Genomic DNA, 8,536 nt, shown 5'->3' on the forward strand with positions numbered 1-8,536 from the left:
TCATATATAGTTATATTTCTTTTATCTTGAGAAATTTATTTGACCTGTTGGCTACTATCATGGGATTTACCATAAACAATTTATTCCTAATCTATTAGTAACAGTCTCCCACACTCGCATCCACTTTGCGCTTGATCTTTAATGACCTATTTTTTTATTTCATAGGGTCATGTGGCCTGGTCTGTTTGTAAATCATTTACGTACCACCGATATATATCGTTTCTACAGTGGAGACGGATATTGTATTCTGAACACAATGGACGAAACTAGGCGAGAAGTTACTATATCGAGGACCATTATGGATTCAGAGTTGACTCAAGGCTGTTAACTCGGATTGACGTGTCATTGGTTTAGCCCAGGGACAAGGTCGTAGAAGTTGATATTCTGGTTGGCGGTTTTGTTACATGATATTTGAAAAGTGCATAAGACATAACAAGTTCATTGAATGAACTAGCTCATACCGTATTGTAAAGTAAAAGCTAAGCCACCAATCAGCATAACTAGAAAAATTTGTGGTTTATGAAACCATTCCATAAATAGATGACAACTGAGAAACAGGTGTGAAGTTAAATAACAATAACAATAGAAAGGTATGTCACAATAGCATTTTATGCAGCATGGGAAAACTTACGATTGATTTAAATTGAAAGTAAGGTAAGTTAGATACTTAATACATAAAGAAAAAAACACAAAACGCAAATTCAGGTGTTACTGTTCTTAAAAATCAACTTTGCTTGATATTTATTCAGTTACAGCAGGAACATCCGGTCCTTCAGGTAATTCCGTAAACATGATTGAAGCGGTCTGAACAACTCTAGTTTCCTCAACCTTTAAAATAAGACGTGTGCGCAAAGCAGTCTTAAACGATTCCATAGAGTTGAATAATGTAAGACCCAGATATTTAGATGCCAGCAGGTTTTCCAGCTTTATCCTACTCGGAGAGGATTGCACGCGTAAAACCTGCATCTTCTTCACTAGCGTTTGTCTTCGTAGAGGGTGCTATTGTTCGTACGTTTTATTTTAATTTTATTAATGACACCCAATCGATTGGCTCACTTCATACCTGAAAAATCGACATTTTAATTTCACTTTATCTCAGGCTATGGAATTTCCTAGTGGGGTCCCCCAGGGCTCAGTACTAGGACCTCTTCTCTTCTTGATCTGCATAAATGATCTTCCTCAACAGGTAACGTCAGACTTTTTACTTTTTCTCGATGACGTGAAACTTTGGAGAAGGATACGCAACCAAGACGATATGCAATCACTTCAGGAGGATCTGACTCGACTTCAAAGTTGGGCAGACGATAATGGACTTACCTTTAACACGTCAAAGTGTAAAGTAGTCCATCTGCGACCTGTCGCAGACTACAGTTACAACTTAAAAAACTCCCCTCTAGTAGTATCCCGAGTGGAAAAAGATTTTGGAGTCCTGGTGCCCCACGATTTTAAGTCTTAGGCTAACTGTGACAAAAATGCCTTCCGAGCAAACCTTGCACTGGTAACGTTGGAGCGCATTTTTGGCCAGTTTGACGGTAGAACTTTCCATATAATCTTCGATAGTTTTATTCGTCCCCATTCAGAGTACGGAAACATAGTATTTCCTCCCTCAATCCAAAAGGATAATGACACTCTGGAGCGTATCCATTGGCGAGCCACGAAATCATTTCGAGGACTCAAATTTAAACCTTATGAAGAGCGCCTTCAATCATTTAACCTTTACCCATTAAGAGTATGGCGTCTCAGAGGTGACCTAAGGACTTACAGTATTTTGGTGGGGTATTGTTCTCTGGGCTGGATGGTTTGGTCATGGAGCTTTCATCGATCTTCTGAACGACATCATCGGCACAAACTTCAGGTAGAAGTGAAGTGTTCGAATTTCTCCGTATGCGTCTCACAGCTTGTTCTGTGCACCTCGATGTTGATTGGTTCTTACTGACCTTAAATTTGTCATTGTTTACTTCTTTGTTTTGGTTGTGTCTCTCATTGGTTTGAGTGTCCACAGTTGCCCACGCGTATTGATATAAGTGAGTAGATATCATGGCGTTTGACTGCTAATTGTTGTTCACCTACACGATTGGAAAAATGTGGAAATCTTAGACAGAGGAAACTCCAAAAAAACCAGAGAATTTTTAGAAGCCTGGCACTCAGGTCATTCAGAAATCAACAAGCATATTGAAATCAATCCAACTTACCAACCAGTCAGAAAGATCATTCACAAATATAGGGACAAAAATCGAACCAATGGGAGACACAACCAAAACAAAGAAGTAAACGACGACAAACTTAAGGTCAATAAGAACCAATCAACGTCGAGGTGCACAGAACAAGCTTTGAGATACATATGGAGAAATTCAAACACTTCACTTCTATCTGAAGTTTGTGCTGATGATGTCGTTTAGAAGAACGATGAAAGCTCCACGACCAAACCATCCAGCTCAGAGAACAAAACTCCACCAAAATCGTCCACCTGAGCTACAAATATTCTTCACCGACTTACAGTACCCTTGACACTTCTGAACATCCTCTTAAACACCTACTTAAGTTTAGCTCCACCATTAACCTGAGGGGTAACACCCAGAGTTTGTGGATACAACACAGCAGAACGGACTGTAGACACAGCTTCTACTCTCTAGGAGTTGTCAAATGCTGGGATTCGCTGCCGGCCGAGCGAGTCCTAGCGACTTTCGAGGAGTCCTTCAAAAGGAAACTTGATCTATTCTTAAGGATGAAGGATAGTATCATACGATGATTTGCCAATTTATTTTTACTCTTTTAATGTTAAAATACCTAGGTTCCTGCCTGGAGGTTTTGGTGATCCCCTGCCACTAGACACGGAAGCGTGTTAAGCGAAAGCTTCTTCTATTCCGTCCACAACCATCTGAACCATTTGAAACTACTGCTTTCCTAAGTGTTGGTAATGGTAATGACCGAAATGTCAATATCTCATGGAACCCAGGACCAACGAACCAAAATTTATCAGCTTGAGTCAGACTACGTTCTTCTGTATAGCGTATAAAGCGTTTTGAGTTACTCGTATTAAATTATATAGAAACACAAACTCCGTGTTCAATTTGAACGGTTCTAATTTAAGAAAGATATTAAATTGTATCAAAGGTACAAAATACCTAAAACGGTACCGACTGTGCTAACACAGACTAGCTTGTGCGACCACAAAAGGAATTTAATAAACAAGAATCCGATGCCTGAGGACCAATGAAAATGTTCCCGACAAGATAGGATCAGATGTCCATCTACGTGGATTGCAGTAACATTTGCAGACTGACAGTCGAAGGTCACACACCGAATCACGCCGTCAACTTGAGCTCGGTCAAATACGACTTTATTGTCAACAGTCTGGCAACATGCAACAGTAAAATTAGGTAACAAGAGGCAGGTCTTCAACCAAAGTTGCATTATAAAAGTTCGGATGAGGAAGACTGAAGAATATAAATTGCGGTTAAAAGAGACGTGAATAAAAGTTAAACTACGAGACAGGGGAAAGAAACAAGTTAATGACAATACTGTTCAATAAAATGCTATGGATGTCTTTTTCAGCTTTTTATTTCGGTTGCGAACATTATACAGAATTCATAAGACGGATTTCCCTACAATGTTGTAGATGGAGAATGGACAGTTTACAGATTCATGCCAGGTGAAGACCGGTATTAGTCTGGGTTACAAAAACCCTATAGAATCTGCTGCGGGCTAATACAAATATGAAAGTATTTTTACCCAGCTAACACTTCAAAAACGTATATAAAGAATACGTTAACAGAAGGCAGAAACTAATAAATACAAAATGTATGGTTTACTTGTTACTGTCAGCATTGTGCATGGTCATAAGTCTAAATATACATCCACTATTGTGATGATGTGGGGGAAATAATTCCAAGGGATGTTAGATATAGATCCAAAGTTTTCGTGTTCAATTGATGGCGGATATGCTGATCGATTTGAGCAATTATGACGCGGAAATATCTATTCACGTGCATCTAGTTTGATGTTTATACGACACATTTTGAAAAGACAGAACATTTCATTGACCCTTTTGTGATTTAGTGAGGTTTTATGCATACACCGTTGACCTTGAGACTATGTTTTGTAAGCTGAGTGCTGTCTCACTAGTTTTGACCAGCTCGTTTGGTTTTGCATTTCAACAGTAATGATTTATCTGAGAGGCGGATCAAGATGAACTGTCGATAATAGCTAACAAGACGAAGATGCACGTAACACATAAAATTTTCCAGAGTGCTCTGTTCTGTATTTTCTAGTTTCAGAATACCGTGAATTTCTGTGGTATCTCCGAGGAAGTTCAACGAATTGGATATTACTTCAGACTTTGTGTGCTAATAGTCCTTTAAGTGCAGAATCGAAATAATGGTTGATTTTCACCCCACTGTCAATCACAAAGCCGTGAACGTTTGTAATTGCAATACGAATTCAAAACATTTAAAAGCACGGGTGGAGGGAGGGAAAAGTTACAGACCAGAAGGCATTAATGATGAGGACGATGCCTTGAATTCACCCATCTTTGTGAGGCGGAACATTTCGTTTGTTTCAGGCTCGTAATGATTAAAGACAAGGCAATCAATCAGTAATACTGAGTTTGTTCTCCTATGCTCATCACCCAGACTCATATTTCCAATTTTGTGTTGAAATCACTGTCCTACTAAGATAATCGATAACATGCTAACATAGAATTTTACATTATGACTTAGTTGCTGGCATCAGATGAAAAAAGAGAACTTAGAAAAGCTTACAATATAAGATATTGTTATTAGAGTTTCTTAGCACTACACTCTTTTTATGCATTTTTCATTCTGATAGACAAACCTTCCTTATGCTTACTTCTACTTCCCTTCCATCTTTTGAACCCATTCCACCTTGTTAGATATCATGACACATTGTTCTCTACCAAATTTATTCTCTTATCTGAAGGCTATAACAACACCTCACTTTGGCTAGTATGGGTTTTATCTACCAATTTATCATACCTTTTTGTGCTCCACTACAAATTGATAAAGATTGTTTGGGGTTTATATTCAAATGCCTTAGTACTCCTTTGTCTCCCTTTTCAGCATTACGCCCTCAAATCCCATCTATGAAGCTCCTCACGTTTGAAATAAACGTAACGTACGCGTTTTCCAGGGTCCTAATTCATACCAAGCACTCTTAGTATTTACTTCACTACAAATTCAAACTTCTTGAAAGTGGAATTGCATAAATACTTAGCATCACCAGAGTTCTGAAACGACTTAGAGTTTGAACCTGATGTACGGAATAAGCGCGATGCCATTTTCGAAACGAATTATAAAAACTGTACTCACAGTGCAATACTAAAACATAAACTTTATCATCAACTCTGTGGGACATCTGCATGAATGTGCTGTCTTTTATCTTTATTAATTTTATTTATTTAACAACCCTACATAGGAAGCGTACTGTGAGCAAATTAATGTTGCAAATTAAAAATCATGCCCGCATAAATGGCATGTACCTTCTCTGGCAAAATTATTTTATGTTGTCTATGTGATGTTTTACAGCTTAACAGACGTGAGTAAAAATTCAGGTCGGAAAGGGATTGTCATGACCATTTTGGAGATACCATCTACTACTACAGGAACTTGATAGTAAGCTTTTACTGACTTGAGAATACTTCCATATCTTTAAGGATAACTATCAAATTTTTTGCAACGAGGAATAACGATTTAGGGCAGTTGTTTGGTATGATTACTTATAACTTCTAGTTAGATGCTATACGTTGTGGTAATTTTTATGAACAACCATTTCAAAGTCCGGCGTGCGGTAACATTTTCTTTTCCCCCTTCTCACCTTCTTGGTTATCAACCGGACTGTTCTCGATAATATAGGTCATTATGTGTATGATGCGTGATGTTCATAGTTATACATCTCGATTCCGTGTTTGCTTGCTTGCCTCCAGGGACCTTGTAGGGCATTGACTTAAAGTGCTGGTTTGATGTGTTCCTGACCGTGAATAAACGTTAATTATTGCTGAAAAACTCCATGAGGAGAAACAGCTAAGTCGTTCTGTTTTTGAACATCCGTCTGTAGGGTTTAATGAGTATGTAGAATTATGGTCTACTATGATATTAGTACTGCTCTAATAATAGACCTAATCCTAAATTTGTAGATTTGTCATGATATAACTGCCTAATCCATAAGATCTTACATGGAAGTCACACCATCGACTACACCAACTCACTGTATCCTATCAATTACCAATACATGATGTAGAACAAGGTTAGTCTAGAGAAGGAACAATATATTTAATATGAATAGAAGATATAAGGTAACATTCAGCAGAGACCACGCCTGCATGCCCGAGCCATGCCACTCGATCAACTCCAGTCCATTCAACTCTTTATTCGCGCCTTCTCCATCGTTAGGTATTTCTCCGTGTTAAATATTGAATATCTATTTTCTGAGTAGTCTTGTGTTCAGCTTTGAAGATTGTGTGGTTATGGTCCAATGCCACTACAAGTATGTTATGGTGTCCAAGCAAATCAGCACAAATTGTAGGTAAAGATGCATATAAGATCCAGAAGTTTCAGTATGTAAGGTGCTGCAAACTTAGTGTAACTACTAGAATTCCAGTATTTGGTCTAAACTCAGAACTGACTAACCAAAGTTTATTCGATGAGGCCAAACTAAGTTCTGTATAGCGTGCAAAAAGTTTTGAATGTCTCGTATTAAATTATATCAAAACACAAACTCTGTGCTCAACTTGAATGGCTTTATTCCAAGAAGGAAAACAAATAATATCAAAAGTACAGAATACCTCCAACGGTACAGTCTGTTCCACACAGTAAAATGTTTCCCTAGTACAAAATATCGTGCTAAACAGCAAAAAGAATGGTTAGTCAATATCTGTTCTGTAGCTGGGAATCAACTAGAACATTCCTAACAATATGGGATCAAATCTTTATTTTCAAGGACTCGAATAACCGTTTTCATCGGGCCGTCAAATATCAACAAGCATTAATTGGATCACGCTGTGACCTTGAGTTTAGTCAAACACGACTCCATTGGCAATGACCTGGCAACATGAAACAGTAAAATTAAGTGATAAGGGCAATTCTTTAACAAAATCCAAGTAATAAAACCCCAGGCAACGAAGACTGACAACTGTGAATGTGGTTACAAGAGACATTATTAAAAGTAAAATATAAGACAATGAAAAAGAACAAGAAAATAGCAATGCTGTTCAGTGAAACACTTTTGGGGGATTTTCAGCATATTATTTTGTTACCCTAGGTACCGAAATCCCTCTACCTTCATACGGATAATTTTGAATATATTAAGCCATTGCCGTACTAGCTAACTTTCCTACCATAATGGGAAGTGCAGGACTTATAGCAAGTACGCCTGTATACCTATAAACTTGAACGACAACCGGCGGTTATTCAGTTCCCTCCCTAAGACAAAGCCCGAACACTTCCCTTCTTATAAATCCTTCTTCCGTACATACCGTTACTGTTCTTACAAGACCATCTCCATCTACCTCATACTTATCCACTAGCTATGAGCCGAAAATAGTAAAGTCGTTAGCCACCAGCACTATACCATCTAACCAAAAGTTTGCGAAGCCATTTCTGTCTCACTTGCAGTAACAGAACCTATTCTTTCATTCACCGACTCCAGAAGGCATTAAGTACACAGTTTGCCTATCTCTATCGTTCTGAGTACCTGTCCGTAATAAAGCAAATAATCCTCAAATTACCAGTCTTTTAGTAGTAGGAGGGTGTTGGGTGTGAGCATCGATTCATCGTTCTCATCAGATGTCACAGGAACGATGGAATAGTTATACGACATTCTGTTACCACAAGGTAAGCTGATAGACTGTCATCGTGTAGGACTTGTTCGTTATAAATGGCTAGCGGAATCCTTTGGACATGACTTGTCAGTTTGTACCAAACTCCTAACTAGTGCGGTGTTGAAATAGCAATGTACCTCGTATGATGTTGTGAAAACGTTTATCCTATGTTTGTTCCAGACACTCATCATTTCTTAATTTAGACGTTGACGAGACATAATAACGATCTAGAGAGATTTATAATTTCACCCTCGGTTTTTTATGCTTCCCGCTGTTCCACTGATAACCAAAGCGCAATGTACAGAGAAAGCTTATCCTCCTTCCTCGTTATTTTGACTTGGAACGACATCTATCCTAACTTGTTGTAGAATTTTGAAAAGGAGACGCTGTCAGCAACATCATAAGCTAAAGCTACTGACAGTGAAAATTCCGAATATTTGAAAGTTTATTGATTACGAGAAGTTATATATTACCACTGAACAATCTTTTAAACCTGTTACATGGTATTTCCTTCACAATAAGGAAGAGTCGGAAAGGTCGCGTGGGTGTTGTCAGGGATAAAAAATGGAGTACGTTTTTGAGTAATAGGTTATAAGGCGCTAAATCTTTCGTTAGTGTGTCTATAAGAATACAGGGAAGGGATACGAGGTAAACTAAATTCAGCCAATTATATTCAAAGCAGACGGATGTGAAAATATCTTA

The sequence above is a fragment of the Schistosoma haematobium genome, chromosome 3 (genome assembly GCF_000699445.3).
Source record: "Schistosoma haematobium chromosome 3, whole genome shotgun sequence".
NCBI classification, from domain to species: Eukaryota; Metazoa; Platyhelminthes; class Trematoda; order Strigeidida; family Schistosomatidae; genus Schistosoma; species Schistosoma haematobium.